The sequence below is a fragment of the Sciurus vulgaris genome (genome assembly GCF_902686455.1).
Source record: "Sciurus vulgaris genome assembly, chromosome: 1".
Lineage (NCBI taxonomy): Eukaryota > Metazoa > Chordata > Mammalia > Rodentia > Sciuridae > Sciurus > Sciurus vulgaris.
The window spans coordinates 30,379,643-30,398,740 of NC_136461.1; the positions used below are offsets into that span (position 1 = coordinate 30,379,643).

Consider the following 19,098-nt stretch of genomic DNA (forward strand, 5'->3'; position numbering starts at 1 on the left):
CAGAAAATGCCCACTAGGCAGCCCACTTGCCCCTAGGGATATTGGCAGCTGTGTGATTGTAGACTAATTGGTGGCTGGCAGCAACTATGGGAATGGCTTGTTAACCCCTTGGTGACCAACCCCAACCCAGAAAGATCCTCCCTCCCCCCATTCAGAACCCAAACCCAAGAACCTCAGACCTGAGAAGTCATCTTGGGTAGGATGAGGCCAAAGGGGTAGCAGCCTTCTCCACACCCAGAGAATGTGTCTGGGGCTAAGGATGGGCACTGATATTCACCCAGGTTCCCAAACCCTGAAGAGCCACATTCAAACAGCCCTCAGGTAGCAGTGCCAGCCAGTGTCCCTTGTTCTCTGCCCTTAGGTATGGCATTGCCCACCTCAGGCCAGGATCACAAGAGTTATAAGTCCTTCCTGAGTTTCCAGGCCTAGAACCCTGGGAAGAAACTCACTCCTCAGGACTCAGTTGTCTAGAGAAGGTGATGGGGGCATGGGGTCCAGGCAGCCAGGAGGCCAACCAAAGAGATATCCTTCCTGAAACTAAAAGGAGATCCAAGTTGCCCACCAAGGGTCTTGTCAAGCCTCCCTGAGCCCTGGCTCCCCACCAGGCTACTGGCCAACTGTCTTTCCCAGCTTCCCAGATGCCCCTCTTCCCACCTGAGACTGGAGTGAGCACCACCCCTTCTTTCATGGGATGGCAGGAGCGGGGTCCTATGGGCACCACAATGGTGTCACGTTTGGAAGAAAAAAGTGGCCGCTTATCCCACCAGGGCACAGGCAGGAGGGAGAAAGGCAGGCTGCCTTCCAGTTCCCTTTCCAAGAGGGATTTTAAGCACTTTCCAAAAATGCCAAGCGAGGCAATGCTGTTGAACACCAAGGGCCCCAGGTACTCTGAGCTTCAGCAAAGAACTCAAGACTCTGGAGCCCCCTACCCCATTTTCCAGGCTTCCTCAATCACCCCACGTCCCCTTCTCAGACCTCAGCCCCCGCCCCAGAGCCATCACACTCGCTCTGCTCATCCCTGGGCCCCCCCCCCCAAACCCGGCACACTCACAAGCCTACGTTGCGCTTCACCGCCAGAACCCCCACCCTCGTGGTCTCCCAGATCGCAGCCCCCTCCTCACGTCCACTCCCAGGCGAGTAGGGCCTACTGACTTACCCCGAGGTGGGGCCGGAGTCCAGACAGGGAGGGGGCTCCGCAGGCCGAGGTAGCTCCGCAAGGCGGGGCAGGTGTTCCCCCGGACCCCGCCCCGCGGACCCGGCGGTAGGCGCGGCCCGGCCCCAGGCGGGCGCGGACTTTGAGAGGGTAGGGACGCGGGGCGGGGAGGGGAGACGAGAGAGGCTCACGGGGGCATCGCCCGCCGCCGAGCCAGGCAGCTCCGCTCCGCCCGCCTGCGCTGCCGGCTCAGCACCCGCCACCGTTCTCAGACGCCGCCGGGTGCAAAGCCAGAGCCCCGGCTGGCGGGAGGCGAAGAGGGAGGCGGGGCCTGCTGAGGGCGGAGCCTATGGCGGGTGGGAGGGGCCACGGCGACGGGGCGGGGCCAGTGCGCTGGGGTCGGTGGGGGGCGGGGCCTGGGGAACAGGGAGGGTGTTTGGGGGTCACTAGGTTTGATGAGGCCTTGAAGGAGTGTGCCTGGAAGCGGAGGGTCTGGGAATGCCTCGAGCTTCTCCCTGTCGCTATGACGCTCCTGCCTTCTGCCCGCCATCCCTGCCATCTGTTTTTTCCCACCCTTCCTGCTCTCTGGCAACTCCCAGGACTTCAGTGGCACCGCGGTGCTCCCTGCTGTACCCAGGACAGGATCCAGGAACGTCAGATGGTGAGAGAAGGGGAAAGAACTTACAAACATCAAGTCCATTTTACAGATGAAAAAACTGAAACTCAGAGAAGAAAGACTTGCCCAAGTGCCTGTGAAGAATAAAATGTCCCTTTCTGATAGAGGAAGGTAAGGGAGGAGAGACTGTCCATCCTGTGACCTAAGTTAACCTCCTTCACCTGCCCTCTCTACTCCTCCTAGGGCAATAATTTTCAACTTTTGACATTGTCTGGAGACATTTTTGGTTTTCACAATCTAGGGGGTCTCTCAGAAGAGACTCTGGATACTGCCAAACATCCTGCACAGGCCAGCCACCAAACAAAGAATTATCAGGTACATAATGTCAGTAGTACCAGGGTTGAGAAACCCTGTTCTAGGGCCTGGAAACTGCCTAAATGAACTTCAGAGTGGACACCCTGAGTCTCTATTCCCCAGCAGCTTGGGACTTGAGGAGCATGCTTTCGTGCTTACTTAAAATCGATCTGTTCCACTCTTGGGGTTTGGGTTTTTTAATTTCACTCATTCTAAGAAGGACAGTAGTATTATTATTATTGGTCCTGGGGATTGAACCCAGAGGCACTTAACCACAAAGCCACATCCCCAGCCCTTTTTATTTTTTATTTTGAGACAGGGCCTTGCTAAGTTGCTGAGGCTAGCTTTGAACTTGTGATCCTTCTGCCTCAGCCTCCCAAGCCTCTAGCCTTACAGTTTTGTGCCAATGTGCCTGTCTAGAAGGACAGTATATTTTAAAACTTTTTATTGATGCATGATAATTATGCACACTGGATCCATTGTGACATGTTCATACATGCACACAACAAAATTTGGTCAATCTCTTCCCTAGGATCTTCCCTCTCTCTTCCCTCCTCTCTCCCCCATCCCCTTCCTTTCCTCTATTACTCTCTCCCTTCTATTTTCATGAGATTCCACCACCTTTTTTTTCCCCAGAAGGACGATATTATTAATATTTGTTGGAGACAGGTAAAGCAAGTATTCATCCTGCTGAGGATATGAATTAAATGTGAATGGGGAGTGGGAGGTGGAATGAACAAGGAAAATTATTGAAGTTAAAGAACCTCATAGGGGCTGGCAATGTAGCTCAGTGGTAGAGACTTGCCTAGTATATGCAAGGACCCGGTTTTGATCCCCAGTATCACAGGAAAGAAAGAAAGAAAATGAAAAAAAAAAGTGTAAAAAATAAAAATAAAAAGGACCTCATGGGGATAGTTAGCTGTTTCTTCCATACACCTCCCCAATCATATCTCATTCCTTCTTATCTGATTTGTGAGAAAGGTAAACTAAGGCCCAGTAAAGCGGCCTTTAGGAGAGCCTAAAGTTGGGTCCCAAGCTGGTCAGAGGTGAAGCTGAGACTCATGATTTTATTTAGTTATTAATTAAAATGTTATCATCTAATCCACATCAGGACTCGCCTAGAACTAAGGCCTGTGTGGCAGAATGGTTGCCCTGGCGGGAGGGGGCTTAGATTAGGGGAGGCAAGATGAGAGGCAGGGAAGTATTGGGAACAATAGTGTAGGTGAAAGATGGGGAGAGCAGAGCCTGTGAGGACTGGGAGAAGAGAAGAATCAGCCTTCCTCTGTACTTTTCCCTCACCCCTGGCAAAGAGACAATGCCAACCAAGTGCTCCCTACAGAATCATCCTTCACACAGCTGATGAAAATTTTGGACTTTCTCTCCAAAAGAGAGAGTGAAAATGCACATTTTTCATATAATTTCAGAGACTCCAATGTTCACATGGGTTTTCAGAAGGATTAGATGGAGATGGGGTTGATTCTTAAATGTACATACAAAAATTAATATGCAGGAATAAAAAAATCTTAACTGGGCGTGATGGCACATACCTGTAACCCTAGCTACTTGGGAAGTGTGACAGGAAGATCATAAGTTAGAGGTCAGCCTGGGCAATTTAGCAAAGCATGGTCTCAAAATAAAATTTTAAAAGGGCTGGGTTTATAGCTCAGTGGTAGAACCACTTGCCTACCATGTGCAAGACCCTGGATTCAATCTCCAGTACCAAAACAACAACAACAAAAACCTATAAAAAAGTAATGAAAAAGGTTTTGCATTACCTGATATTAAAACATATTACAAAGTCAAAGTAGTTAAAACAGTATGGTTGGCCAGGCACGATGGCGCACACCTGTAATCCCAGTGGCTCAGGAGGCTGAGGCAGGAGGATGGTGAGTTTAAAACCAGCCTCAGCAACAGTGAGGTGCTAAGCAGCTAAGTAACTCAAGTGAGATCCTGTCTCTAAATAAAATACAAAATAGGGCTGGGGATGTGTCTCAGTGGTCAAGTACCCCTGAGTTCAATCCCAGTACCCCAAAACAAACAACAACAACAAAAAAGTACAGTATGGTATTGAAGCAGGACTAAGCAGAGCAGTAGAACAAAAGAAGTACAGAAATGAACCAGCAATGACTGTAGTTCACAATAACCTATTACAACAATTACTACTACTACTACTACTACTACTGCTGCTGCTACTATAACACACACACACACACACACACACACACACACACACACACAATTTTTCCGTGCTTGGGCTCAAACCTAGGTTTCATGTTCGCTGCTAAGCAAGTGTTCTACCACAGAGCTACACCTCTAACTCAATTATATATTTTATGGATTACTAGAAGAGAGGAATTTGAAGGTTCCAAACACAAAATAATAACATTATGGAGATGGAAACAATTACTCAGCTTTGGTCAGTACCTGTTGTTTCCATGTACTGAAATGTCACACTGTGACTGGATAAGTAAGTACCATTATTAGGTGTTAATAAAAATTTTTTAAGAAAATGTTTAAGGTGAGGGGAAATGATAACTATTCTGATTTGATCATTACGCTGTATACATGTACCAAAGATGACACAGTACCCATAAGTTTGTACAATAAATAAATAAAAGAGACCCACCCACCCATGGGAATATGGTGTATGATGAATTTGGGAATTTCTGACACAGGGGGAAAGAGAGGCCTTTCAATGATGGGTGGTACATCTACCAAGCCATTTGAGGAAACACAAAAAAGTTGTTGTCCCTACATACAACTAAATAAATTCCAGGTAGAGCACATAATTAAATAATAACACCATAATGGACCAGAATAAAACATTGGTAAATATTTTGATCATCCTGAAGATGGAAAAGATTTTCTAAGTATGATGAAACCTAGAAACCATAGAGAGGCGATAAGTTTGACTATAAAAACTTTCGTACACAGGAAATAACCATAAACAATTTGAAAGACAAATCACAGACTGGAGGGCATAAATCCCAGTTGCCCACCACTCTGTCGGCTGTGTCCCGCTAGCCTTTCCCGCCAGCCTCCAAGGGACTACACGGACTGTGAGAGTCTAGACCAAGCCTATCGCAGAGGCTCCCCCAGGGCGCCCGGACCAGCATCCACCTGTTCAAGGACTGGGAAGTCCCGGAAACCCCAGCCCTGCCATCTGGGTCCTCAGCAGGTGCTTTAGCACAGCGGAGTTCGTCGTCCAGGAGGCTGCTCACCACTTCCCTCGCGTGCTCATCCTAGGAACTGCAAGCATCGGTTCCAGTTGATGCCCCAACCTGACCTTAAGAGATTTTTTTCCCCTTCAGATAAATATCTATGTTTTGTTATTGCTTTTGTTTTTTGAGGTAGCTAACCGTATTCCAGGCATTGTGCTAAAATCTTGACATAGAGTATTTCATTTGACTTCAAAACTTTATCTCTTCAAGGTAGGTCTACTACCTTATCATTTCCATTTTGGGGAAAGTGATGCTTGAGACAGGGGTCTTGTACACCTCTAAGGGGTGGCACCAGAATTTAATGTCCCATTTCCAGACATAAGTTTTAATATGATAAACCCAAGTCCCTGGGAAAATTAAACAAAACAAGCTTTTTTGAGATTTACCTTGCTCTGAGCCTTGTACTGGGTGCTGGGAATTAAGAATCAAGGATGAAGGGAAGTAGGCAGAGAAATATACTTCAAGCAGTGAATCTTTGAGACTCCCGGAAGGGGTGGGAGGGCAGGGAGGAATCCTAGGGGAGACTTGTGGAATTTGAGAGTGGGGAGGCAGAGTGGAACTTGGGGAAGAGCAGTAGTCTCCGAGCTCTGAGCTTAGGTGTACATTGGAGACTAGCCTGGATAAAATACCCCAGGACAAAGCAAAGGAGTTTTGGTACAAAAGATTTTTGAGAACATTTCCATGTTTTTGTTGACTTGGCCTAGGAGTGCCTGCTCTGCCAACCTAGGCTGCCTCTCCTTCAGACACCCTTCACCCTGGTCACTGTAGTTTGAATCTCAAGTGTCCCATAAAGGTCCATGTGGTAAAATTTTGGTCCCCAGTGTGACACTATTGAAAACTGGTGGAAACCTGAAGAGGTGGAGCCTGGTGGGAGGTCATCAGATCACGTGGGGAGAGGGGAAGTGCCGTAAAGGGGATTGTGGGGCCCCACTAGGAATTCCACAGTCTTATTTCCTCTTACTTCCTTTTCTCTTACTTCCCAGTCACTCCGTTATCTGCTCCAGCCATCATGTGCCACTGTTATGGTTTAGATGTGGTATCTCCCAAAATCTCAGGTTTGGAGGAGAAATGATTGGGTTATAGCCTTAACCTAATCAGTGAGTTAATTCCTGATGGGATTAACTGAGTGGTAACTCAGGACCAGTGGGGTGTGGCTGGAGGAAGTGGTTAATTGGGGGTGTGGCTATGGGGTATATATTTTGTATCTGGAGAATGCAGGATCTCCATCTGCTTTCTGATCATCATATGAGCTGCTTCCCTCTGCCACACTCTTCCTCCATGATGTTCTGCCATATCTCAAGCCCCAAGGAATGGAGCCTGCTGACTGTGGACTGAGACCTCTGAATCGTTTCCTCCTCTGGTCAGGTCCTTTTAGTCACAGCAGCAAAAAAGTTGACTAAAACATCCACCTAGGCCCAAAGAACAGAGCCAACCGATCAACCTAGAGTTTAGGGCAGGAACCTCTAAAACTGCAAGCCAAAATAAGCCTTTCTCTTTATAAACTGATTAACCCAGGTATTCCTACAGAGACTAAAAGTTGACTGACATACTGGTTCAAGGTACCAACTGCCCAAGCCGGAAACCTGGGAATCACTCCACTCTGCCCTCCTTCTTACCTCTATCTACTTAGTTTTCAGGGCCAGCCCCAGTCAGCCTCCTAGAGACCACCATGGTTCACCAACCCCCCTAGTGCAGCCTGCCTTCCTTTCACTCCCAAGTTCAGCTGCTGTCTGAATGGCAGTCAAGGATGGGGTAAGAACTTATACAAAGGCCCTGAAGTTGCTTCTCCTGAGTCTCAAGTTCCTCATACATATAATGGAGATATTTAGGGTTGTGATATAATGAGATAATGTGTGCAAAATCCTTAGAATGGGTTCTAGGACATAGCAAGTTCTCCATAAAGGTTAGCTATAATAATTATCAATTTTTTTAAAAAGTAGAAAGCCATTGGAAGCAAAGGAGTTAAGTAAGCATTTTTTAAATGTCACTTCAGGGCCTGGGGTTGTGGCTCCGTGGTAAAGTGCTTGCCTCACATGTGTGAGGTACTGGGTTCAATTCTCAGCACCACATATAAACAAGTGAATAAAATACAGGTCTGTCAACGACTAAAAAAAGGTTTTTTAAAAAAGTCACTCCAGCTGCAGTGAGGGGCATGGATTGGCGCAAGGAAAGAGCAGATTCAGAGAAAATAGTGAAATTTTTGCAGGGTCCATTGAGAGCTGTGGGTTTTTGTTGTTGCTGTTGTTCATTGTTGTTTTTGTGGTATTGGGGATTGAACCCAAGTGTACCTTACTACTGAGCTATATCCCCAGTCCTTTTTTGTGTGTGTACTGGGGGAGTAGCTCACTAAATTGCGCAGGCTGGCAACTTGCAATCCTCTGCCTCAGCCTCCCAGGTCCCTGGAATTATAAGTGTGCACTACCACAACGGGCTAATTGTGGGGTTTGGGGACTGGGGTGGGACTATGGTTTGGATCTAGAATGTCCCCCCAAAGCTCATGTGTTGAGGACATGGTCCCCAGTGCAGCAAGGTTCAGAGGTGAGGCTTTGGAGCAATGATTGGATCATTAGGGCTCTGACTTCATCAGTGTGTCGATCTATTTGATGGATTAATTCAGTGCTATCTAAATGGAATACTGAGAGGTAGGATCCAGTTGGAGGAGGTAGGTCATCAGTGTGCCCTAGAAGGGTTTATCTTCTCCCCCACCTACCTCTCCCCCTCTCTCTCTGCTCACTACCATGAGCTCAGCGGCTTTCCTCTACCACCCTCCTCCACCATGATATTCTGCCTCACCTCATGCCCAAAGCAATGGAGCCAGGTGACCATGGACTCAAATTTCTGAAACTGGGGGCCGAAGTATATCTTTTCCTCCTCTAAGTTATTCTTGTCGGTATTTTAGTTACAGCAACACAAAGCTGATTAGTACAGGTGGCAAAGAGGAATTGGAGCGATTTTGTGGGTTAGATGGTAGACACCACTAGCCCTGATATTTTACTGGTACTAGGAAACGGTTGATAAGGAGGACTCCTAACTTTTGGGTCAACAGCAGGGTGGGTGGTGATGTTCTTCACCAAGACAGGGAAACCTGGAAGAGGATCAGGCCTTGGGGAGATGCTAGTCCAGTTCTGGATGTGTTTAGGTGCAGGGATTGCGGGACATCCCACATGAAAGGCTGGATAGGCAGCTGATGGGCTGTGGAGTTCAGAGGAAAAAACGGCTAGAAACATAAAACTAGGATTGTTGGCAATTTCAACAGCTTTGGTCCAGTGACAGCTGAACCTGTCACCCTCTGTGTGTAGTGGTAGGAGAGGACAGAATAGTTGGATGATTTTTTTAAGTTCCCCCTGGCTCAAACATGTATAGGGTCCCAAGTGTTGAAGTCAGTAGGATTCCAGAGATGGAAAAAGTCACATGGCCTGAAAGATTTTCCAACAGCCCCTTGGAGGCTACTTTGCTATTCTTTCTTCTCTCTCTTACTGAGCAGCTACTAAGAGTCACATGCTATTCTAGGGATGGAAGGATGAACAAGATGTAGCCTCTGCCCTCCAGGAATTCACAGCCTGGTGGGGCAGAGAGAGAAGGCAAAGGGCAATTACAAACCATTACCACAGGTATCCTAAGATAGGTTTGGGAGACCAAGTAATGCTTCCTGGGGGAAGTGGCACCCAAGATGAGACCTGAAAGGCAGAAGAAAACTGTGAGGGAACTGCAGCAGGGAGTGTTGTTTCAAACGTTGGTGTTTAAAGCGCCTCTTTTCCCTTGAATGTTTCACTTAGGACTCTGTCGTGTGCTCTGAGAGCCTACTCCAGGATCAAAGACCAGGCATAGCAGTTGATTCCTTAGGTTCTGTTGAATATGCCTTCTCCTCCTGCCAGAGCTGGAAATAGGGTGAGGCGTGTGAGACAGATGTCTCCGGTGGTGCAGTGTGCTCCTGATCACATCCCCGATTCAGCCTTCCCAGTCTTTCTAGATGCTCTGCTTGGGTCTTGCTGTTCTCATGTATGGTTCTCTGTGATTATAATCGCTCCCCACTTGGCCTAACGAAAGCTTGCTCGGGCTCAGCTCAGATGTCACCTCCTCCTGGAAGTCCACTGCTCTTCACATTCCTGCCCTCCTCCCTAGGCCAAGATGGTCCTCTGTATTGTAACAGCAGGGTACAGACCACACTGTGCAGTGTGAACAGAGCAGGTTGTTGGCATCAGAGCCCTGCTGTAATGACTATTTTCTGGAAACTACTCTCTGAGCCCGTTTCTTTCCACATGTGTGAAATGGGGTGCTGACTTCATAAGGGAGTGATAAAGATGAAACAAGAAAATGTGTGTCATCAGCCATGATTGGTACATGGTACTCAGTAGATGGTACCTGGTACTCAGTAGGCGGTATCTACTGTTACTACCTTGTTCATACTTATTCTAAAGCACTCATATACCCAAATTATCATCCTGCCTTTATCTTCTCTATATCATAAGCTCCTTGGGGCAGAGAGGAAGGGGAAAAGAAAGAGGAGAAGGAAGATATTCATGATGACATTTAGCAGGCATTAAGATATGTCTGCTGCATAAATAAGGAAAAGAAATTATAATTCCATGGCAGTTCCAGGTAGGAAATCTGAAGCCTTGAGCTCCAATCACAGTTTTAGTGATGGTAGTTTTTTTCCAGTTTACAGCCATATTGAAGACAAAGCCACCTTGAGGACAACACTGCTGGCTCTCCAACCTCTAGATCTGAGTATATGGTACCAATATCTGAGACAAGGGGCACTATTTCATGTGTGAACTGGTGACCTCTGACCAAAGACCTTGCACAAAAATCTGGGATGGGCCAATTAAAGCCTCCCTAGAGTGAAGGAACAGAAGGAAATTGCCAGATGGCAGAGGGAGTTGAAGTAGAGGGGTCAGAAACAAGTGGGCTCTGGCCAGGAAAGGCATGTGAAAAGTGGCATAAGAGGGAGCAGAAGCCTGGGTGCAGTAGAGAAAGGAGCAATTCTGTCCAGAGATAGGACGGGGCAAGGAGAGAGAATGAACAGAACCATGACACTTAGACCTGCCTCCTTCTCACTGGCCTCTCAGTTCCAGTCCTTCCTTATCAGACTCTCCTCCACATCTGAGTTACACTGAGTAAGTTCTGTTCCTTGCGGCCCAATGAACCTGACTCTACTGTGTTATCTTGGCCAGTTCCTTCCCCTCTCTGGGCCTTACCTTGATTAGACTATCTCTAAGATTCTCTCTAAATTAATGTTAATTATGAAGATTGTGTAGAGGATTGGTTTTTAGGTTTTGGCAACTGAGTTCAGTACTTATTGGTGTGCCCCCGACATCATGGCTTGTTGGCTGGTTGAAGAGCCTGTTAGAGGATGCAACACACACCTGGCTTTGAAACTGAACCCTTGATGTGATCTGCCTTCCCTTTCGATTACATTTTTTGTTGTATCACAAAGGAACTGAGGAACAGGGCTGGTGTTTCTCCAGTGTCTCCTGGCTGCTGAATGTCCTACCTGTCCCCTCAACACCTTCTGGACCCACTTCAGCATCTCAGAGGATTTTAGTGCCAGATCTTCTCCAAAAAAAGTGCCACTCCAGGAAGAATTTGAAGAAACGAAGTTTTTCAGATCTTCTGGCTTCTAACTGTTTGGCTCTTGGTCTGTGCCCTGCCTTCATCCTCCTAAGCTAACAGTTATGTTGATAATAATACCTTCGTGCTTTTGAATGGTGCTTGTGCTTCTCAAAGCATTTTTATACTTATCATATTATTTGATACTTGCTGAAACCCAGGGAGGATGGGCAAGAAGGAGACATAGAGGATAATATCTATGGTTTCTCCCATCCCATTTACCCCCTTAAATCAACTTATTTAAAATAGTTTGAAAAAAATTATATGCTGTTTTTAAAATAGGTGGAAATATTGAGATCGAGCTTAAGTGACTTGCCTAAGATCACAGAACAAGTTAATGGCTGAGTAAGATCTAAGTTTCCAATCACGAATCCTATTTTAAATTTACAGTTCTCTTTCAGGACTTGCCTAACTCTGCCTTGCAAAATGCCTTTGGACCATGGTAAGGACTGCTGAGAGAAGTAGTGTTTCTTGCCACTGATGTCCCTGTGGAGCCTTTGGGTCATGCACAATCCTTCCTTGGGCAAGAATAGCTCAGTGGTAGAGTGCTCACCTAGCACACAGAAAAGCCCTAGGTTTGATCCCTTCTGCTGGCATCAAACAACATGAAAAAAAATTACTCCTTGCAGAGACTTTGTTGCCCTGTGTTGGCTTGGGTAGCACCAGAAGACCACAGATCTAAGCTAGGTTGATGTAAGGATTTTGTAATGATTCCTCAGACATTGGCAAGGATAAATGCTGTTGGAAGTTTCCATTTTCCTTGTTTTGATCCCAGAGAACTTGGGTGGAAAACAGACAGAGAATGTTGAGAACCATCAGTCTAGTTCCTCCATCAGAACTAGCTAAAAAAAATATGAGCAGGAGTCACGATCTCTTCCCTTCCTCCTCTATAACTCTACTCTAGCCAGGATGCCCTTTCCTGACTCCTCTGTTTTGGATCCACTTGCCACTGTGCTCATGGCTGGGCTCCCATCTGGTCATTCTGGAGCCTATCCATCCTGGCGACAGCATAGAATTAAGTTCTCTTTGGAGGCAAGTAGTGCCTCCATAAGGCAATTATGGGGGTAGGTGGAAGCAAAAGGGAATAGGCAACTTCACCTGCACTGCTGTGGTCTGCCCTGGGTCCTTCCCCAGTGCCCTGGCTGAGAGCTCAGTGTGCCCCTCTTATAGCATCACCCAGCTCAACAATGCAAACCCACAACTGGGAAGTTAGTAATTGCAGTTAGCCTGTCCAGAGGCCAGGGTATGCTGTGTCATTTGGGGTGAAGATAACAAAATAGAAGATGTGCTTGGAATTTCAAAAGAGGGAATTTATTTCAGAGAATGTGGTTAGGAAAATGTTAGTAGGGCCTGAAGGAGCAAGAGTAAAAGTTGGGAAGACTGGATATTAGTAGCTGCAGGAAGCTTCTACTACCCCACAATGTGAAGAACAAATGGGGCGGGTATTATTAGACAGAAGAGCACTTACTGTGGACAACTACTAGATCACTGTTTTTCAGTATGACAGTGGACCACTACCAGCATGGCCAGAAATGCTGAAGGTCTCCTTACTACTGTGTGCTGTCAGTCTCCAGCAGACACAGAGAGAACAGTGCTTTACCTCTCCTACCACCATCTCTTCTTCAAGCACATTTCCCACCTGAAGTTCCCATTGGCCTAATCTGACAGGAGCCAACTAGCAAAAGGAGTCTGGGAAATGTAGTTTATTGGGTCCAGCACCCAAAACAGAACATGGGAAGGCGGAACTGCAGCTTACAGCAACAAGCAATGACTACTAACACAGATATTGTTGAACTGCCAACTAATTTGGAAACCATTAATTACAGGTTGATTTCTATTGGTCTTAATTGATTATTTCTTTAACCTGCCTTTCTCCTTTTCTAATAGTCTTGGTTTCCCTTCCAGGGTCTGTGTTTTCTAATTCCACCAGGTATAGCAGCACTGAACCAAACAGGGCATTCATTCTCACTGGCTGGGATGATATGAACTCAGCCAGTCCAATCAGAACGAAGTTCAGGATTTTGCCAGAAACCTAGCATGCAGATTCTCTTCCTTGCTTATTATAAATAGGAAACATGCAGGCCCTGGGGGCTATTGGCAATCATCCTGGGTCAATAAGGGGAGTGGAAAACCAAGAGGAAGAGTAGCTCTGAAGATCAGGATTAATTTTTTGATAATATTATGAACCCCACATGCTTAGACCACAGCTTGGGAGTTCTGGCATAGTTAAACAGGATCAGCCTTAGGGTGTTCATTTTCTTTCACAAATAAAGACCAATTTACAAAGCTTGTGAAAATCTACTGGAAGAGAACGAAGTTCTAGGAAATCAGATACTTTTCCATGGTCACATGCTAGATGGCAAATATTCTTTATCCTCAATAAAAAAAATCAATTTTATACCATGACCAGTACACATGTTGCTGTGTGTATGACAAGCACAGTTTCATAATAGTTTTCATAGTATTTAACTTTGTTCCATTAATCCAAAATTTAATTCTATTCTATTCCATTATAAAAACAAAGTTGGTCACAAACTTCTAAATGATTCTGTGATCTGTTAATGAATTATGACCTGAAATTTGAAAAACATCATCCTATACTATGGTCATCATTAATTGCTACAAAATTTAACTCTTGATTTTAAGCATCCTAACCTTTACTAGCTTTCCTGTTCCTTTACTCACATTTTTTTGTCTTCCTCTACTCTAATACCCCAGCTCCTATCAAGGTGAACCTCTCCCTTGACTTGTGCTCAGGACCTCAAGAACTTACCTCTGCAGATATTCTGTCTTGTTTGCATTGTCAATTCCCTCTTCTCTGTTGGAAATATTTAGTTTTACTTGCTTGCTCTAGAGTTTGGTCTTCTTAAAACCAAACCAACAAAAAGGCCTCCTTTGACCCCATTTTAACTTCTGCTTCCTTGGGTGTCAAAGGAGAGCAGATATGGTTGCCATGTGCAGGAAGCAGAAGGGGGGCGCCTTAGAGGTGAATTCAGCAGAAGGAATATGGAGTGTGGCAACTCCATATTTAAGTCAGGGGCACAGAAGGGAGAAGTTTTGAGATTTGTGGGAGCGTGTAGAAGGGCAGAAGTGAATATTTGATCCCGAACTGCGTTTTGTTTTTGTTTTTATTTTGCGGTGCTGGGGATTGAAACCCAGGGCCTGTGCTACCAACTGAGCTATAGCCCCAGTTCCCAGAACTGCTTTTTTAAGTTTCCTTTTTGAGACTCCTTTGCTCCCTGGTTCCCAAACCTTAGTTGGTGGAGGCTGAATTCTGGAGTTGGGGTAAGCTTAGTTTTGACACCAGTCCTGCCATTCTGAGCTGAGTGGGCTGGATAAAGGACATCTTTTCTTCAAGTTTTCTCATTTGTAAAATTAACCTAATAAATCCATCTCATTTAGTTGGTTTAAAGGATTAAATGAGATCAACATATATTAGTTCTCATTATTGTGTAAGGGTCTTACCCAACCCTTAATCCAAAATCTTACTCCTGGACTAATTTTAACTACATAGTGATCACCTGTTGATCAATTTCTCTGTGCCAGGCAATAATGCCAAGGACCTTAAAAACAGGGTTTCCAAGCCAAGAACTCCTTGGCACCTTCTAGTTCCTCCTCGCCCTGATAACTCAATGAACAGACATTTATCAGAATATTTATCATGCATCAAGAATAGACTGATTTTACCTATATTCACTCATTCAACTAGATCTGATCTACTAGGGTGCCAGGTACTTACTAAGTGCTCATAGATGCACTGTGGCTCTAACCCTTAAAGGACTCACAATCTGTTCACAGAGTAAGTGCTATATAATGAGGTGTATGCGGTGAGGTGTTCTTTCCTTGTGGCTTCCTTGGTCTAAGCAACTCCAGTTTGTGGCTCCAGGCTCCACAACGACAGTGTTTCCCATTGTGTTTTTCTGGCTTGACTTTGGAGCTCTATGTTTACTACATGCCTTTGAATTCTCAGCTCCCCTTGTGACAACTGGAATTAAGAGGAGAGAGAATTTTTGCATTTCCAGTCTCTCTGCCTGGGAGTTCCTTCTGGAGGAAAGGAACTTAGCTGGCATCCAAAAGGTAGGTGGATAACTGGTCTCAATTTTACCCCATCACATTTTAAACCCTTATTATCTTCATTCCTTCAGAGTCCTCCAAAATGCCAAATCTGACACTCTTTGACCCTTTGTAGATCTTTTGTCATTTCTCTTTGTGGAATCACATACCATTGAACTGTTCTTTGCATCTTTATTTTCTAGCTCAAAGAAGTTAAGTAAATGGAGCTGGGACTCAAACCTAGATCAGATTCCAAAGCACATGCTAGAGCAACTATAGAGCAACTACACCAAGCGACCAATTGTTTAGAACTGTGCTGCCTAATATGTAGTCGTTAACTACATGTAGCTTTTTAAACGTAAATTATAAATTAAAAAATTCTGTTTCTCATTCTAACCATCTTTCAAGTACTCAGTAACCACATATAACTAATGGGTATTATGTTGAACAGTATAAGGGTGAAAGCACTTCTATCATCTCAGAAAGCTCTACTGGATAGCATTAGAAAAAGTTTCTGCCTCTAACCTCACCTTTCCTCTTTTCCTTTATTTATTCTCTGGGAGTAGACAATCACCATTTGGTATACCCAACCCTCTATTCCCACTTTTCTGGGAAGCGTTACTCTTATCACCTGCCTTCCCACATACATCTATTCATGTAATGGTGCCTACCCCTCCACAACAATGTTGGGTTAGTTCAGGGGTGAACCCTTGGCTAAAGCTAGCCCAGCAGGAGTCTCTTCCTCTCAGGAATTTTAATTGGACCTACGATTGAGTCACCTGGATGATCTTTTGAATAGAGGTGACCTGGGATCCCTGGGTGACCATGTTTTGAAAACTGGTCTAGGAGAGAGAAAGAAATGATAGAAGAGCTAAACATAGTGGGGAAAGTTGGACTCTAGCTCCAATCGATGTCAGGGCTCAGAGAGGCATATACCTCTTTGTCTGAGTTCTATTTCCTCTCTGATGCCTTCGTGCTCAAGTAGGCAACTGTGTCATGAAGCAGGAAAAAAATGGTCACTACCTAAGATAATTGTGGGTCCAACAACCTCCAGAAGAAACCTCCTGTCTCTCCTCTGTCCATTTTTCAAATTGTATAAAGACTGTTTTCAGTTGGTTTGGGTCAAGTGCCTATGTTAGCAAATTTCCGTACAAACAATGTCTGAATAATGAATTAAGTGCTAAAGCTTCATGTGGAGACATAATCCAGGGCAGTGAATGAGGGGACAAGGGAAGAGCAGAAGATGGGAAGGAAACGCAAGGAAATGTTTGCTGGATACTTCTTAGTCAGCTGTGAAGAGCCACAGCTAAATCTTCTGGCAGGTGTACGCACTTGGACATGCAGTTCTAGGTGAGGTCATAAGGAGAAATTATGCCTTCAAACAGTTCATCAGAGGAGGGAGGGGGAGAGTAGATGATTCTATCCTGCTCCTTCCTGTCTCCTTGTCTCCCACCAGTCAATTCACCCCATGGTAGCTAAATCCCCTGTACTAGATTGCTTCATTGGCCCCTTTAGCAGCTACCCAGGAAGCCAGATTCCATGTACTGTGAGGTGGTCTGGAAGTTGTAGAAGACATAGAATCCATGTTTGCAATGAGGTTGACATCAGGCAGCAGAATTATAAAGCCTTGCTCAGATCTTGTCAGTCATGGCTGTCATTGAGGTGGATCAAGTGGTCTGGGAGCCAAATGATGCTAAAACTCTGAGGAGGTACTGGACCGGGATGTGGAGATTGATCATTATGATTGGCAAGACTAGTAGCCTCTGGCTAATGGGGCATAGGGAGTGAGTGTACCATGGTAGAAGCATATCCCGTCCTCCCTCCATTATTCTGTTCATCATCCTCAGAAATCAGACACCAAGACAGGGATACAAGAAAACAAATTTAGTATATAAAAAAAAAAACCTGAGAGATCATCGGAATAGAAGCATCTTAGACTATTGTGAAGTTCTGAGGAAAGTTGGCAAGGGCTGTTGAGTCCTTGAGTCAAAGTTGTCTATCAGAAGAGTACTGCTCAGGGCTGGGGCATACTCAGTGGTAAAGTGCTTGCCTATCACGTGTGGAAGCACTGGGTTTGATCCTCACCACAACATAAAAATAAGTAAAGGAAAAGTAGTGTGTCCATCTACAACTAAAACAAATATTTAAGAAAAAGAGGAAGAAGAAAAAGCTGTTTATCTCAGGAACAGGCCTGTCCAAAAATCCCTGTTGTGCTGTCATTGGCTCAGAGCAGCCTATGGGATTAGGCCTCAGAGTGGAAAGGACAACAGACTTCAAAGCTTGACGAGGGGTTTTCAGGGCCAAGCAGTTCGGACGATGAGAGAATATAAACAATTCCCCCACCAGTCAAGTAGATGCTGAAAATTACATTCTCAGGGCCACACACCCTCTTCAGCCCTGTGTATAATAGAGATGAAAGTCAACGATTCTACAACCTAAAGAGAGAAAAGCAGTGTGTCCATTACCACTCTAAGGGCAAGGGATATTGAGCAGACCAGACAACAAATATCCACTCCATGGCCTACAATGTCCCACTTGTGAGTCACAACTCTGTATGTCCAAACTGAACTGTGGATTTCTCCACACTTGGACTCTTCCTCTGGGACTATCATCCTCCCAGCAGTGAACTTGGGGGTGGTGTTAAACACCCTTATTTTCCCTTGTTCCCCACCTGCCTCAATAGTCATCAATGATCAAGTCCTTTCAATCTTAGCTTGGCCATATTCCTTATGCATTTGTTTCTTCTTCCCTCAATTCTCATGGCTGCTGATGAGTTCAGGTTCTCATGACATGTTCCTTCAATGATTGTGGAAGTCTCCACCTGATCATTCTGCAACTCTATCCCATTCTACTCTCTTCCAGATTGCTTTAAACATAGTTTTGACCAGGTCACTCCATTCTGGAAAACTGATACCTGTGGGAATGCCACTGTGGAAAACAATATGATGGACCCTTAAAAAACATTAAGCATAGAATCAACATGTGATCTAGTAAGTTCACTAGTACATACCCAGGAGAGTTGAAAGCAGGGACTCCAACAGAGATTTGCACTCCAATGTTCACAGCAGCATTTATTCACAGTATCCAAAAAGTGGAAATAAATGTCCATCAATGGATGAATGGCTAAACAAAATATACTATGTACACACAATAAAAAGAAATTTTGGTATATGCTAACAACATGGATGAACCTTGAGGACATTATGCTAAGTGAAATAAGCCAGATAAAAAAAGGACACACGTTTTATGAGTTCTCTTAGTGAGTTACTTAGACTCAAATTATTAATACAGAAGTGGGGGTAGTGGGAGATGAGGGGTTAATGTTTAAGGTAATAAAAAGTTTTTAGCTGGACATGGTGGCACATTCCTACAATCCAACACTTGGGAGGTTGAGGCAAGATGATTCCAAATTTGAGGCCAGACTCAGCAAATTAGTGAGGCCCTGTTTCAAAATAACAAAACAAAACAAAACAAAAAAGGACTGGGGATGTAGCTCAGTGGTAAAGTTCCTCTGGATTCACTCCTCAGTAGAAAAAAAAAAAAAAAAAAAAAAAAAAAAAAGGATGATGAAAAATTCTGGTGATGAATAGTGATTTGAATGTATTTAATGTCACCACATAGGACACATTCAAATTGGTTAAAATTGCTTAAAAACAAACTTCTACCACTAACTTTCCTTAGCAAAAAATAAGAGTCTTGATTCTCTTTTCCTCTGAGATACTTAACTATTGAGCTACATCCCCAGCCCATTTTATTTTTTATTTTGAGACAGGGTTCTGGCTAAATTAACTGGGCTGGCCTTGAACTTGCGATCCTCCTGCCTCAGCCTAGGTGTGTGCCACCATTCCCAGCTCAAGAATCTTAATCTGACTGTAATGTCTTCCTATATGATTTTTTTTTCTTCATTTCCCTCTTACTCTATTTCCTCAACTGATCCCTTACTTTCTCTATTTGCTTACTACTGCTTACACATGTCATACTCTTCATCTATTTACTTTTCAAGACCCAGTTCAATGTCACATCCTTGCAAATCTTTCCTGAATTCTACCCATTATTTCATACTAAGTAGCAGTAATCTCTTTTTTGAACTA

The 19,098-nt window shown here is 44.8% G+C and overlaps 1 protein-coding gene across 6 annotated transcripts in view; it reads right to left on the reverse strand.

Moving 5' to 3' along the window:
• RIMS3 (regulating synaptic membrane exocytosis 3) overlaps positions 1 to 18,539 on the reverse strand; it is a 57,263-nt gene extending 38,724 nt beyond the window's left edge. For 4 of the 6 annotated variants that reach the window (XR_013764690.1, XM_079145124.1, XM_079145122.1 and 1 more), the window contains exon 1: positions 1,157 to 1,450. The gene's annotated coding sequence lies outside the window, so the exon portion shown is untranslated. Of the gene's footprint in view, positions 1 to 449; positions 480 to 1,156; positions 1,451 to 18,017 lie in introns of those variants that run through there. The other 2 variants (XM_079145121.1, XM_079145123.1) reach the window with 2 other exon arrangements.
• Between the last annotated feature and the right edge of the window lie 559 nt (positions 18,540 to 19,098).